Source organism: Helianthus annuus, chromosome 7, assembly GCF_002127325.2.
Source record: "Helianthus annuus cultivar XRQ/B chromosome 7, HanXRQr2.0-SUNRISE, whole genome shotgun sequence".
Lineage (NCBI taxonomy): Eukaryota > Viridiplantae > Streptophyta > Magnoliopsida > Asterales > Asteraceae > Helianthus > Helianthus annuus.
The window spans coordinates 22859019-22865257 of record NC_035439.2 but is presented as its reverse complement, the minus strand read 5'-3'; the positions used below and the strand labels follow the sequence as shown (position 1 = coordinate 22865257).

The following is a 6239-nucleotide window of genomic DNA, read 5'->3' as shown; positions in this document are numbered from 1 at the left end:
GGTTCGACGGGCCATTTTCCTCTCTCCTCACACACACGCAGCTATATATATATATATATATATATATATATATATATATATATATATATATATATATATATATATATATATATATATATATATATATATATATACTAGTCGTTTACCCGCGCGATGCGGCGGGAAACATATCTCTTCGGTTGGTGAGTTTAGGGCTATGTACTGGGCGGTTCGGTTTTGAGCCATAACCAAAACCAAATTCATGATGCAACGGAAAACACAACACTTGTTACTAATTATAAGGGTGTGCATAAGAAGGTTGATGTTCGTGTTTGTGCAAAAACATTGTTTACGATAATGTTGATCCTTTTTGCCATGTACATTATTATACCAATGGTTGGAGGAGTTTGATTTGACCATCATACAAAAGTGAACGCAACAAACGATACTATTTTTCCTAAATTTAGTTCAAGAAAGTGTCAATATTTGTACAAAAGTTTACTATTGTTTATATATATAACGTTAAGGGAGCGTTCAATTAGAAACCAATAGTGAAAGTGATAACTCGAAAACTTCTTATTAAAGAAGGGAATGGGACTTCTAATGAAGGAGGGGCAAAATTGGGAGAAAAAGTATATAAATTTTCAAACATCTTTATCTTCTTTATATGTTATTATTTGAAACCCGTGCGATGCAGCAGCGCCGACAATTCACAACACGGTACTCGTTTTCTATTATTTTGTTAATCCTCTCATGATATATTGTATAGTACGTTGGTAACCTGTTTACGTTACCACAATACATGTTTAGTGGATATGAAATATGAAAGACCCACTATCTACGTCCTGCATCTTTTTGTTCATAAATTACATTCACCGTAACACATACACATAGTCTAAGATAATTAATTAATTAGTTAATGCCCATTATCTCTTATATCATTAAGAAAATCGATTAATTTATTAAAATCTTTTATGTGGATCCACCTTTATCTCTAAGTAGGGACGTTTGACTACATTCATATAGCCTGAGACCATAATCTTTTTTCAAGTTAACTAATCTTTTATGCTAACCCAACTTTATCTAGAAATCACCATTGCATTATACATTATAATACTAACAAGTTTTGTACTATAACAATTTTGACAAATTTAAATAGATGGTACTTGGTTCCATGTATTACCAAATATATGTTTTTGGTTTCGACAAGGTTTAAAATCTTATCAAAATCAATCTCTTTAAAAATAAAACATGTGCATATTCTAAGCAATCAATGTTGTTAATAAACTTGTAATTCCAGCCTCATGTACAGATCAACAAACACAACTATATCAAAGAGACAGTGGTGCCAATTCACTTCAAGGCAGCGCCAGCAGAGCCACCAATGATGCATAGTCTTTCACCATCCGCCTTTCCACTTTCTGCTTGTAGGGATGAGCACGGTACACGTTCAAAACCCGAAAAAAAAAAGAATCAATGCAAAGGCATCTAAATAGACTACAAATCATCTATGTTACAATAACACTGTGCATTAAAAATTCCCTTTGGGAAACCTTTGAACCACACTTGATTCTCTTTTAGCTGGTCTTATTTCTTCACCCATTTGATCCACAAAAAACACTTTGTTAAGCTAGACTTAAAAACATGCAACAGAAATATAAGTGTGATGACCCAGGAGCTTATTTAGCAGAAGCTTCCATGAATGGCCCACTATACCTATCATACACTGGGCTGCGATCTTCAGCAAATTGTTCTCCTTCTGTGCTAACAGCTCTTCTCTGTGCCATAAAACTATCAACCAGTCTCTCAACTTCTCGTCCTTCGAACAGGTGACCGACTGTACAAAGAAAAAAACATGTTTAGCATGCAACTGTATAGCAAAATCCTCATTCAAACAGTCAAAAAACTTCCAATAACACAAAACACGTTACCTGCAGTATCTCCCATAAGCAGGGCTTTTTGGCCTGTCATAGGATGGCCCACTGTACCTATCATACACTGGGCTACGAGCCCACCCGTAATCAGGACTTGGTCTGCTTCTCCTATAAGGACTCGATGACCGATAAGGACTATCACGTCGACGACCATAGTCTCTTCTAGGGCTGATTAAGCGGGACCCTCTCTCACTCAGGGGCGTAGCTTAGAAGACTTCCGAGGGGGCGCCCGACCCCTCGAATTTTTCGATGCGTAGTGTTATGAATAGTACTTTCGTATAGAAAGTTTTTAGGTATATACGTTTTCACCCCCTCGGTTTCGGAAAAATGGGGGGGGGGGGCGAAGCTTCGCCACTGCTCTCACTGTCGTCCCTTAGAGCATACTCCACTGATACTACCGGTCCAATATTTTACTGCAACCAAATAAAAAAATACGTAAGTCATCTTTGAGAGCTTATGTTAAAATAGTAAGAAAACAAAACATACAAAGTTTACAAACCTCATGTGTGTACACTCGAGAGATTTTGTGGCTTCTTGTGTTTCAAACTGCACAAACGCAAAGTTGCGCCTGATGCGAACATGGAGAACATTTCCATAGGGTTCGAAGTGATTCTCGATATCACGGACCCTTGTGTGAACCGGGTCAAAGTTTATTATGAACAGTGTTTTAGTTGGTCTCTGGTTCGCCACTGCTAGGGCCACAGCCTCTAGCATCACCACGTCCTCCACGACCACCGTCTCTGCCACCACGACCACAACCACCAAACAACAGATTCAGTATAAAACAAACCGTAGCCTTTAAGACTGCCAGACTCGTAATCTTTAGGAATATAAATCCTTGAGACCTCTCCGCATTGGGCAAAGACTTCCCCAAGAGTATGCTTAACCTGAAACATGTATATAATAAAAATTTAAACATGTGAAATTCAATACATAAGAATGTAATATGCAGCCAGTCCTTACATCTAACGGAACCCACACAATTTTAAGCTTTTCCACAAGACAATCAAGAGGATGGTCATCCTTTATTTCAGAAAGGAATATACGTTTGTCATCAATAAGGTTAGAACAAGCCTGAATGACCTGAAATGGAAATAGGAATACGAATATTAGAACCAAAGTATTGAATATTAGATTCCCTAAGCTTGTTGAAATATAGATTACCTATGATCGACATCTTACTTATAGCATACGTCTTAGGTTTGAAAACAAGTACCATTGTTTCGAGTTTGTGTTGTTCGTAACATCTTCTATGTATTCCCCAAAACCGAGAACCTGAAGAAAAAAATTTAAGTTTATAAATATAAATAAGGTTAGATTGGAACACCAGGTTGGCCGACCCATTAAGACTAAACCCAAACCCATTAAGATTATAAATATAAATAAGGTTAAGAACACTTACTGACAATTTTCAAAAATGTAAAGCCTCACCTGAAGTTCCTCAATAGTGAAGTAACCACCCAAAAGTGGGCCTTCAGAAGCAGCAAGATAACCCAAACCCAGGCCCTGTTAAGCATCGAATTTGGCCAGCTTTGGGCCAGCTGATCAGACAGAATACCAAAGCCCAAGAGGCATTGTTGGGTTCCAGCCTTCAGCGTCCACAACAGTAACTTCACAACCACATATGCAGTCTTATGAAAAGCGCTATCCAGTCATGGATCCTGTACAATAAGTACGTACCTTCTGTTTTCTGCGCCTCAGCACTGTTTTTTGCGCCTAACACCTCAGCATCGTTTTTACAAAAAAAAATATAACAATTTTGGAAATATATTTACGTTGAATCTTCTGGCAACTGCAAGAAATATATCAGGTGATGGCTTGCCTTGCTAACTTCTGGATCATCTCCCATGACAATATGATGCATCAAAGAAAATATTTCACCATGTCTTTGTGTTTTCAGTGCAAGGTATCGTTTATGAGTGCTGAAATCACATATACAGTTGGGTTAATTATTCTTTAAACTTTTATGTTGATTTTTTTTCTCCGAGTAAAATGTCTGGCTATTACCAAACTTTATCTAAAGAAAAACAGCAAATACCTTTTTCTTGAGCATTCTTTCTCCACCCCTCCGTCTCCGGTGGTGCAAGGCTAGCAACTAAACCATCACCTTGGACTCCACCACTATAATAACAAACCAATTTTCAATCAAACACATCTAATTCATTACAACTCACCTCATACACACAAATTCACAAACAAAAATCATAGCACCTACAAAATCTCCAATTTATCGATTTACCAAAATTTACCCTCACTCAGCAACAATTAAACCCTAGAATCTGAATTCATCACAAATTCTAAACATACATATTATCCTAAACCTAGCTAACAAAATCAAAAATCAAGCATATAACCAACTTTCACCAACAACTAACATTATATACACAGATTTACAACAAAAATCATAACACTTACAAAATCTCCAATTTACCAATTTACCCTCACTCAGCAACAATTAAAAATCATAAGTCAAAACATATATATTATTTTAGACCTAGCTAACAACATCAAAAATCAAGCATATAATCACCTTTCACCAACAGAAAAGGGCTTAGATCTCTTCAACTTTTGAAGCTAAAGAAAGACAAGCCGCATCAACCAACTAATTCATCCTTGCCTTATCCCTCTGAATGAACGGGTCAACAACCATCAAAATAATTAATATCCAAAATAGTAGTTAGATCGTATCAAATAATCCCAAATCACTGCATGGATTTCATGACCTACTACCACAATGGTGATTAAAAAAAATACACACAACAAATCGAAATTAAGAAACCGGATATTTGGGAGTAAAAAAAACTTACTTTTCTGTAAGCACTACTGATAACGAAGAACTCTTCTGTGATGGATCCATTTTTTGTGTCTCTTGTGTGTGTGTTTTTGGCCAGCATCGTGGTCATCGTTCTCCAAATAGAGAAAAGAATCAGCCTCGCAAAAAAGGAGATGAAAGTAAGAAAACAATCTCAATATCTCTGCAAATTTTTCTTCTTCCTTCATTTTTGTTGCCTCAAATTAAAAATGTGATGCAGAGGAAGAAAATACATACATAACGCACCAGTACCTTGATAGTTCAAATGAAAAATCATATAAACAAAATTATGTCAAAGTTATAACAATATTAGGAAGAGAAAAACAAAAAAGATCACTAATACTTTGATACACGAATTTGTTCAGTGATTTGACTCTTGTATAATGCTTCTAACCATAGATAAAGAAAAATCGTATTACTTACTTACCTGGTACCGAGATGAAAACTCCCTTGATTCCTTAAAGATCCTCCATTACCGCTTGCTTAATAACAATAAGCTCATTCAGATCCATCTTTCTACAATCCTGGTTTTATTTCATAGCAAATCCAAACCCTAGAGGCACATTCGACATCAATAACCCCACCAAACCATCAACAATCCACCCTAAATCATACGAAAATCAACCATCATATGCATTAATTTTATCAGAAATCCACCCTAAATTAAAAGAAAATCAAACGAAGATTATGAAACCAGAGAAAATGGAGATGAGAGAGAGAGTGAGAGAAATGAGTTTGTGGACTGAAAGGTGGGTATAGCAGGCACTCGCAGGCTTTGCAGGACAGTTTTCTTTTCAAAAGGGACGGTGGAGATCATGATCCGTGTAAAGCAATGGACGGTGGGGATCATGATCCGTGTGAAAGTACTGATCCGTGTGAAGGGTTGTATATGTGATGTGTGTTTCCTGGTGCTTAAATGGTTGTACAACAAGCTTTAAAGGGTTGTAAATGTTGAAAAGTGGTGTTAAAACAATTTTCAACACATTTATGCTTAAAATGGTTGTATAATGTGCTTGAAATGCTTGTACAATGGCAAATGACCATTCTTGCCCTTCCTATATGCTTATTAAAGTAGTATATATATATATATATATATATATATATATATATATATATATATATATATATATATAAAGGGGTTCATCCCCCACCCCCTAGGTCCATCCCCTTCAAGCCCCGCTTACGTGGCGGTGACGTGACGGCTGATGTGTGTAAAATGCAACATATAAATTACATCAAATGAGGCATAAAACTAACCCTTTTAAGTACTAATGTTGGAAAAAGAGTGTTTTTGTCTTCCTTTTGTATTTTCAGGATTAAATGAGCTCAAATTAACAAAAGAAGCAAAAAGGCAGCTAAATCTAACATAAATACAAGAAAAGGAACATAAGTGGATTGCCCGACCCCTCGACAGCATCCTCCCAAGCAAAACAGAGAAGGCAGAAGACTGAACACGCCCCGTGCTCAGCGAGCACGGGGCCGTGCCCAAGAAGTAGCAGATAAGACAAACTTGT

The 6239-nt window shown here is 36.7% G+C and overlaps 1 pseudogene; it reads right to left on the bottom strand.

Moving 5' to 3' along the window:
• Positions 1-1658: 1658 nt before the first annotated feature.
• LOC110943726 lies at positions 1659-5467 on the bottom strand (annotated as a pseudogene).
• Between the last annotated feature and the right edge of the window lie 772 nt (positions 5468-6239).